This window comes from Saimiri boliviensis, chromosome 3 (genome assembly GCF_048565385.1).
Source record: "Saimiri boliviensis isolate mSaiBol1 chromosome 3, mSaiBol1.pri, whole genome shotgun sequence".
Taxonomy (NCBI): domain Eukaryota; kingdom Metazoa; phylum Chordata; class Mammalia; order Primates; family Cebidae; genus Saimiri; species Saimiri boliviensis.
Window position 1 is genome coordinate 9,176,717 of NC_133451.1, and position 10,085 is coordinate 9,186,801.

Below are 10,085 nucleotides of genomic sequence, written 5' to 3' on the forward strand. Positions count from 1 at the left end.
CAAGGTGTTCCCCTGAGTGTCTGTTGTACATTCTAAGAGGTGTCTGGTAGGCCAGGACATCCATTAACGAGCTGCTCTTGCATTCATAGGCCCTGAGCTGTCCTTGAGAGACAAGGTTCAGAGTTGACAGGAAACACTGTCACCTGCTGTCCAAAGTCCTGTCAGTAGACAAGTTATCTGGTTGCTGAAGAGAACACGTTCTCACCAGCCCTAGGAGTGTGGTCATCAGGCACTTGTCTTACCGGCGGGATAGAAGGCGACAGAGTGAGCCAACATAGAGCCTCATCAGAGGTGGAAAGTGCTAGGTTTTCCCCAGACAGGCACAGGGTGGGCTGCTCTGTTCTCTTACGGTCCTGAAGTGTCAGACTACTGCTTTTCACTAAAAAGCATCTCCTTACTCTGAGGAAAGCTTTCAGGTAAGCTTGTCTGTTTCATCCCATTATAAAAATGATGGGAAATACAATGGAAACACATCAGGAGGAATAAGTCTCTTCTGCCCACCTTAGGGTGAAATAAATGCTGAGGTCTTAGGTTTCTGTTCATGTGACTGTTTTAATGTCACTTGATGGATTTCCAGCATTGTGCTCATTGCTGCACTTCTAAGTGGGATCTGAATGTAAATTAGCAGCTACCTTTCTCCTAAATGTCTAAAAACTGGCTTACTGGATGTGAATATTTTGTAAAAATGATTAATCTGTCCTCAGTATTCCAAGTCTTCAGCCCATGGATTGTAGCAAAGCCTGACTGGGAAACACTGGCTTCCAGGTGGATTCCCTATGGATTAAATCGGAAGGAAGCTTGGGATGTGTCTGAAACATTTTAAGGATTTTAAAATATTTTTTGGAAATACTTTGAAAGTAATTAAGATCCCTGATTGGGAGGGGGAAAAAATCAACACGATGAAATTTAGAAACAGAAATGCAAGAGAAGCTGCTGCATTGTCCCCTTCCACTCTAGGGGTGCAGCCGGGAGACGAAGCTCATTTTATGATTGTAAGTGTACACTCTGGTTGATGGAGAATCACTTCAGTATCAGCCTTAGGGTGGAAGGGCCCTGTACAAAGTCAGGATCAGAAATAGGCCGGCTCTTCATGCTTGGCTTTGTTGGTCTGGTAGTTAGACAAGGTCAAGGGCTGGTTTTTGTGAGGGAGACTTTCGAATACTTACAAGTGGACAAAGTCCTTGTCACTGACACGCACCTTGATGAAGTAGTTTCTCCCCGTGGCCACCTGGCTCTTGAATGACACAGGCTTAAACACGGGGAACTTTGTGTTTTCTTTTTCTTCAACCTGGGACCTCACCTGGTAAGCAATGTCCCGAGTCTCGGCAGTGGCTGGCTATGTGGCAGAGGGCACACCGCACAATAGAGGGACCCAGTGAGGGGACTGGGCTTTTTTTTTTTTTCCCTTGCTATAAAAATTTTATTACGTGAAACTATGCATGAGGAGATGTAAACACAGGAAGTGTATAGTGACACATGGCTATGAGCACATTAAAGAATCCACACTGCTTTCACCCCTTTACCTAGAAAAGGTATTACTCACAAGTTTAGTCAGGAGAAGGGCTGGACTGGACACTGCACTGACCCTCCAAGGGAAAGCTTTCCAGGTTTTTACACTTGGAGAAGTGTACGTGAGTTTTGTGGTCCTCTTCCTAACAGCCTCTGATGGTGAGGATACAGGTCATCTTGGTTCCCTCATGCTCCTACTCTTTATTCACCAAAATGGGCTTATTTCTACTAGAAAGCATTTGGGATTGACTGTTGTCCACCATCCAGATTTTCTTTAAATTTGAGCTTCAATTTATCTACGGAAACATCTTTTGAGTGGTGACTCTATGGACAGTGTTGTTTGTGAGCCTGGATCTTTCCCCTAAGGCTGGAACAACTTGGGCTCTCAGATGATAGTCTACAGGGGATCATCTTCCAATCCTTGTCTTTGAGTTGTTGGACCAGCATCCTTAGATAGTGGTGACTTGAGAGACACTTGTTGATCTGTGGGTTTTGATTCAAGTGTTTAGGGTTTGTCTGAATACATTTTGGGGGAGGTGCTTCACCCAGAGTGTGTTAGATCATGGTCGTGGATGAAGGGGCATCCACCTGGGTTGACTGTCATCCATAGTGCCCTAGCAGATGGATGGTTTTCTACACTTGGGCATATTGCTGCTTGAACCTTCAAATAGGAAGTGCAACGCTGAAGGCAGGTAGGTTGCAGCCAGCTGCCTCCTGAGCTTTCCTTGTTGACACCTTAGGTACCTCCTAGAGATGGGACAGCTGCAGACAGGGTGAGCCATGGACCCACATGGCTGATAGCAGCATGTTCTCTGGGCAGACAGGGCCCGTCTGGAGACTAGAGCAGATTTTTGAATCTATTTCAGCCTCCCAGTGTCACCCTACAGAGATTCACTGACTATCAGGTAAGGACAGGAGTGCAGGGGTGTTAGGATGATGGAAACTGTTCCTCCTGCTTTGCTGGTCTTAACTCTTTCCTAGGTCAGGCTTCATGACGTTGTGGAGAGCATGTTTCACAATGCAGAGCGATGTCAGAGAAAACAAATTGCTCAAGCTCTGTATGAGACAAACTTGGTGCGTGTGGCAGGAAGGGGCCTATCTCGCAGGGTGGCTCTGCTGCCATTCAGCCTAGTGTGGGGCAGGTGCCTTACTGGCAGTGCTGCATGTCAGAACTCCCCTGAAGCCTCACTTTCTCTGGCTGGAATGCTGGTGAGCATGAAACTAGTTCTGTGAGTCTACCTTCTTTAGAGAAATGGGCCCAGTGTGCCATGTCAACACTTTAAAAAAGGGAGTCTGATGTTTTCAGCTTAGTCTTATTCTGGGAACATTACTATTGTGAGATGCATGGAAATAGTTTTCCAGATACAAAGGGTTTTGTTTCTATTTTTGTTTTCCTCACCATGCAGTGCTGTTTTAGTGTAGACTGACAATATTTCATGAAAACACAGCTCTTAACATTGCAGTCAGATAGGTCAACTTGACATTGCAGGGTGTTTCTTATACCTACCTTGGACCTCAATATCTTGTAGTGGGCATGTTCTGTTTAGCTTCGCTGCTTGTGCAACTTTTCCGCTAATGACTTCGGTCCTTGATTCTGGAGAGAGCATTTCATTTTACAGTATTCCATCCATTTTCAAATCTGTATAAAAATGATCATACTCCAAGAAGGTCCTGAGGTTACTGACCTTACACATGATGTCCAGGAATCAGAGCTAACAGTCACCAAGGGATGAGATGAACTCTTGACTGACCATCACCTCCTTTTCAGGTAGAGGCACTCACTTAGATTGGTCTTGTGAGTGGCCTCAGTGTCTTGTAGTGGCCTCAGGTGTGAATTCTACCAGTTCTACTGATTTAATAGTGTGCTTACACTTACCTATGAAAACATTGCATGCATGAAAAACTCAGCTCACTGTACCTAGGGATGATCTGAGTCAAGATCACCATGTATTGAGGTAGGGATGGGTTGAGCTGGAAGATGTAGGTAGAGGTGAGGATGGACTTCAGTGCCCCAGTGGGGGACCGAGAGTAGTATGACCATACAGAAAACTTAAATCTCCCACAGCTATGCCCTGGAAAAAATGGTGAGAAGTGGAGTATGGCACATCTAGCTTGAGTTGTCCCCTTTTCTCTAGTGTGCTAATTTTCAAGTCAGTGACAAGGCCAACTCCGTAGCTTATAGGGAAGTATCCAGACCTCGTATGATGCTGTGTGGAAGCTCGAGCCTCTTTACTCCAGAGGGTTGCCAGGGAGTTCATCTGTGTGCCTCACCCAAGGGACAGAGCTTGGGCCCCATCCATGACTGATCACGTATGTTATACCTGCTGTAGATCTTGTCTCTCATAAAACCTACGAACCCAACATAACTTTTTCCACTCTCATATGGGTCTGCTGCTTTCTAGGGGGCCTCCTTGGTGAAGGAATCATGTATATAGATTTGTCTCAGGTTCCTGCCTTTCCTCTGATTAAACCCCAGAACCTTTGTGTTCCCACTCTGGCACAGTACATGGGGGATGAGGTACTTGGAGAGACTCTGCACTAGACATGTGTGAAGAGATACACATGGTTTGTCCTTGCACCTCCCTGGAATGTCTGTGGGGCCCACCATGAAAGTTTCCCAGCTTGGCTCTGGGGTGTGGTATATTGGTTGTGTTCTTCCTGGAGGGCTGGGTTCTGGTGAATTTGTGTCTATTGGCTTTGTTCATCTTGTCTTAGTGGGAAAATGACAAGACCAATGTCCTTTGGGACATATGTGAAAGGCTCTGTCTCTCTTTTCCCTCTGGACTGTTAGCATGACCTCTGAGTCGCAGGATACCTTTATAAGAAGCAGGAATGTCTTCTGGGTCATGGTTTGCTATGGTAACTTTTCCACAAATGTGTGGTGATGAGGGCAGTGCTTTGGAATTCAGTCTGAGGAAATAAAGGACTGAATGTAGAATATGTGGTCAGTATTCCTAGGCTTCTGAGTTGTTTCATTTGTTCCAAAGGTATGAGAAGAGCAGGAAGCTTCCAGCTCCATGGTCAATAATGGCACCTTTTCTAGGCAGGAAGGACTCAGGATGTAAAGGGCACAATTCTGAAAGCATTCCCATGCCCATGGTGTGTGATTGCTGGGCCTGCCTGGCTGCTCTGGGGCAAAAGCATGAGCCTGACAGAGCTCACTCCTGTGATGTGACAGCAGCTGCTGGTCTGGCTTCCCAGATCTCAGCCCACTTGAGACTGATACATGCCAGTGTCTTCTCTTGGCTCCAACCACTTCTAGAACAGTGGCTACCCATAGAAGACGGTGGAGGAGTTTCATAGCTGCTTTTGTGAAAAGATGCGTGTGTGTCTGTGCAGGTGGTTAGTGTCCTGCCTCTGCCAGCAGCAGTGCCAACTACAACTCCTGATCAGGAGCCTCCTGGTCCACTCTGGAAAGGGAGTCCTATTGGAGCAGTTTAGCCTCTGGGCAGAGGATGTTGAGAATGTCCAGGTGTCTATCAGTTTAGTTGGTTCTACAGGAAAGGTGGGAGCAGTTTGAGAATGTTTCTACTTAAATTGGCTAGAATAATATGGATGATGGTTTCTACTTTTACTGGTGGGTAGCATTCAATATTTATCTAAATCATGAGAATACTTTGTGGTGAGGTTTTTTTTTTTTTTTTTTAAATTGTGTGCCTAGTTTCTAATGTCTTCATGTTTGGACTTGAATCTTCTGTAGAAGCAAAGAAATTAATTTCTGAAACCTCTTTGAAAATGAACTGGGCCATAGCCTTCTGTGTCTTCTTCCAGTGTCTTACGATGGTCTCAAGTTGCCTGTGATTTACAAATCCTGGCAGCTTTCTGCCAAAATACTGATTGCCAAATTTCTAGTTTTCTACATAAAACTTCTTAACCTTAGAAAATAATGCAGAACCCATTATTCAAAACAGATGAGTGATTTCTTCTCTATTGTTTCCTCCCCATGTATCAAGGCAATGTTGTCATGACTAAAATATTAAAAAGCATTGAGTTAATCTTGCCAATAGAGCAGCTCATGTTAATTGGCAGGGCTGATAATGGAGCTGCTCTCCAGTTTCCTCCATTCACACAGCACCTGGGCATTCATGGGATCAGGGCACTTAGGTCCATTGGGAGAAGCAAGGAGCTGTCATCTTTAAGATCATTGCATAGACACATAGGTGGCACCTGAGGGTTTAAGCTCTGTCCATTTCTTGGCTCTTGTCTTTGGCTGTTACTTGGTATTTAGGTAGGTGAGCCCCCCAGATTGGTGTATATCAATTACAACCTGTTTTCAAAGCATGAACCTCTCATGAGACTTAGTAATTCTCTAATTGCTGTTTGATTTTTTTTTTTTTTCAAGGAACCCTGCACTGAAGCTCAAACCATTCCTACAATGACAAGTGAGCAATAGTGACAAATCCTATTTCACCTTGTGTTGGCATAGCTGCTCTCCCCAACTTTGATCCTAGCTGCTCTTGGTTGTTGAAGGATTTTAGTTACCACTCTCCCATTGTAACCAAACAGATTAGCCACTGGCCATTTGCAGACTCCAGTGGCAAGAGTCAGGTATGGTAAAGTTTTTTTAAAAAACTAATCAAAACTAGTCATGGAGAAAGTGGCCAGATTGCAAAGTAGCCACATGGCCTTTCTGGGGAGAAACAATGGCTGATGAAGGGGCAACTTGAGAAGGCATGTAGGAGTTGTGCTGAGTTAAGCATCTGTGTCTCATGCCAGTGGCTATCTTGGGTCTCGGTGCACCTGGAGCATGGGCTGGCATCTCAACAATGGTGGGATTGAGTAGCTGCCTTAAGATAATAAAAAATTATAAAGCTGGACTTCTCTCCTGAGACCAGCTTGGCCATATAGATCCCCACCCAGGCCACGCTGAAGGAACTGAGCAGACATCCAGATGGAACAACAAAGTGTGACTAACCAAGGGGCCAGGAGCCTTCCAAGCTGAGAGACTTGAGAGGCTGACAGTTCCAGGCTGAAGGCCTCAAGCAGACTCTGACCCATGCATTTACTCCCTCGGAACAGGTATTACTAGCAGATATTTAGTATTTTCTCAGAACACAAAACATGCCAAATAGGCAGCTGGTACCCACTTACCACTGATCAGACAAACTAAAAAGTATTCCTCACGAGGGAGCCACGGAGGCAGGGTCAGATGTCCTGTGCTTAAGGAATTGTTTTACCTGGTATGATACTTATGTATTGTCCTGCCACTTTAGAATGCCCAAGTAGTTTTCCACTTGGGGAAGGGGTGGTGGTGGTGGCTAGGTTTTCCTTGTCGCTGTTCTTCCTAGCAGAAAATATATCCTATCATACACTGAGCACTTCTCCAGGCTTGGCCTGTCTGTCCAAAGATTAGCTCCTGGAACTGCTAATTAAGCACATAATTAGATACTAGCATATAGTGAAATGCCAAAAGAAGTATATGGTGGGAAAGGGAGAGACATGGAGTCTATTTTCAGATGGAGGGAAAATGCTTTTGTAGTTTACTTTCAGGTAGCGCCTTGAGACTAGATGGGGAAGACGCAAAAAGTTTGTGCTTTGAAATCAACCTGCTTGGCTACATTGTCTTTAAATGGACAAAGATTGGTATGGTGTAGAAAATTGTACTTGACATTATTTATTAAAAAAATACACTTTAAGAATAGGAGAAATAACAAATGCAGAGATTTGATATAAAATCACACTTCCCCTTCCTCCTTGGTGGTCTGTTTATGGACTCTTAGTAGACACAGCTCATGATGACCCCTTCCCTTCCTCCATTTTGCATGAATATGAGAATAACTGTCTTTGCAGAGAATATCTGGGAAGAGGCTAATGGCCTTACATAAGCACAACCTATTCTAAATCCCACAACTAACAACTTGACTGCAAACTAGAAATGACCAATGAGGCATGCAAATAGGAAAGTTACAGAAGAGAATTGTGATGATCTGACCAAAACTCAAAAGGCTGAAACAGTCACCTTTTGCCTGTTATGGGGATTAATATGTGAAAATCTGGGGCTATGCTGGACCTATAGCAGTTGAATGTGAAATCTTTTTTTTTTTTTTTTTTTTGAGAAAGATTTATTTTTTTCAATTTAAAGCCATATATTATGTAAAAAACAATTTCAAAAACATAAAAGATTATGAGAAATAGGGTATCCTATGTACCATTCTCTTTAAGGAAAGCCTGTATATAAGAAGATAGTTCTATTAATAACTTTTTTCATTTTTTTAAAGGAAAGAAATTATGTTAGCACATGTATATTTTCTCAGTTCCTTTTGTATGTTCACATCTACTGACAACAGAATTTTATTGTTAGAGCATAGCCATGAGTTAAAATTGAAAATAAAAACTAGCAATTAGAATTACTAGCTTTACTGTACAGGGATTTCGTTATTTTCATATATCATATATTCCTTAATAACATAAAAAATACTGTAAAAATTTATTAGATATTATAAGGATAAAACTTTCATTCCAAGAGCTAAGAAGTACTATAAAAATCAAATTATTTGTTATCTTTCCAAAACCATCTTTTCTAACATATAGCCTCCACAAGAAATCTCTACTTTTGGGTATAGTTGGGAGTTTTCCAATAACGGGCCTCTGCAGCTTCTCATTGTCCACATGTAGAAGTGAAAGAGGGGGGCTTTGCTCCAATGGAGGGCTGTGAATGCTGCTCATTAAATGCTCTTGGCATACACCGCGGGAGAACATGGATTTGAATCTTCATTTTTTTTAAAATTAAGGCAGTGGGCCTTGCCTGCATCTGTTTGGGAAAGTGTTCTGAAATGTGGCCATTTGTCCTGTGCCACTGCTGGTGCCGCCCTCCAGACGTGCCACATCAAGCATCGTGCACCATTCCACTCTCTTTCCTACCACCAAGTGACCATAGACTAGCACAGTTGGGATCCTTTGTTGTAGGCCCTTGAAGATTTCACGGAGAATGTGGGGTCCAAAGCAACGATGTCTTGTGCCTCTCCCAAAATCGGATGTCAAGTGGATATTTTGTTCTGCATTTGGGTTTGTTTGGCTACCTTTAGTTAACCTCCTCTGTGCAGCTTGATCTAGTAGATACAGTATTGTGAGTCCTGAGGGAAGGGTGGCAGGGAGAAGCCTGCACCCCTGTATCTAAAGGCAGATGGGTCCTCATGATTGAACCTGAGGAAACTGACTGCCCTTCGGTGTAGGGTCCAGCCCTACAGGGTCCTGTGAGCCCCTCTCTACAGGTACGGAGGCGAGAAACTGGAAGTAAAACACAAGACACCAAGAAAGAGTTGGGGCCCAGGGGTCCACTGCCAACCAAACAGCAGAGTGGATGCTCTGACTGAGTACTAAGTAGGAGGCTGGGAAGGTAGGGCAAAGCATTGGTGGTCGGTGATAGGGTCAAGTAAATGCTTTGGAGACAGGGGGCCCAGGACTTTCAAGTAGCTGAAGTGAGAAGAAAACTTACCACATAAGTGCTTTTGGCATATTTTCAAGAATATTAAGGACATTAAGATTTAGGTTACTATTACTAAATCTTCTAAGAAAATGAGGAACCAGGTGCAGAAGTGGAACATGAAAGTAGACATGGAACGTGACCACTGAAGCATAGAACCCATGGAGACAAGCCCCTAGATGCTTGTGGGTCTCTCTGACAGCCATCAGGCCTACCATGAAAAATTGGAGAAGCAGTTTTCTAGTAACTCCCTGAGGAAGGAGAGGTCTCGGTCATTTTGGACGTCTCCTTCCCTAGCTGGCTAAACAGCAGGTGCTTTCCCAGCACTGGCACTGCTGCACGGCCGAGGCGTTCTCCAGTAGCCCTTATGTGGGCATGAAAGAGGGCTTAGAGCATCTTGCCTTAGGATCACTTTGTTCACAATGTCACCTTAGTTCCATACTTCATTACCTGATCACTAGTAAAATTAAGAGGTTATACTGAGTATATGTATTTTATGATTATATGTGAATAACTAAATGATTATATATGATTATAAGAATAACTGTGCTTATATTTCTAAGTCTTTTTCAATTCAATATTTGGAAACAGGCTGAGCCTTCAGACCCTTGTCAGCACTTGCAGGGGTCCCCCCCCCCCCCCCGCCACATACACACACACTTAGGTCAGTAGGTAGGGACATGAGTGAAGTTCAGCCTCTACTGGGCTGTGAGGTAGGAGCCTGTGGCTTTGGCCCTCAGGATCTTACCCATGACTCCAGTGCTGCTACTGGCCAGTGGATTATTTTGGTACAATAAGGTTTTGTAGGGAAAGGGGCCCAAACAACAAACCCAAATGAACTAACTAACCACTTGATACTCAATTTTGGGAGAGGCACAGAACATCATTGCTTTGGACTTTACATGGGCTGGCTCACCTCAATGTGGAGATTATGTCTGGTTAAAGTGATTACACCTGTGAAAATACAGAATGATTTTTGAAAGCATACATCCTCAGTGGGACTTGAGTTTCTCACTTCCCATCATCTTGGGTTGTTGAGTGATAACCTCAACAGTGACATCACCAGTCACCCACGTGGAAGTTAGCCCTGGTGACGAGCCTCGTGTTGCTTATTCTGATGGGGTTTCTTTCATTCCTGCTTACGGGCTTCCTG

At 43.9% G+C, this 10,085-nt stretch overlaps 1 pseudogene; it reads right to left on the reverse strand.

Annotated features, from left to right (window-relative positions):
• Positions 1-1,069: 1,069 nt before the first annotated feature.
• Positions 1,070-4,214, reverse strand: LOC101034756 (stefin-C pseudogene; annotated as a pseudogene).
• Positions 4,215-10,085: the final 5,871 nt, after the last annotated feature.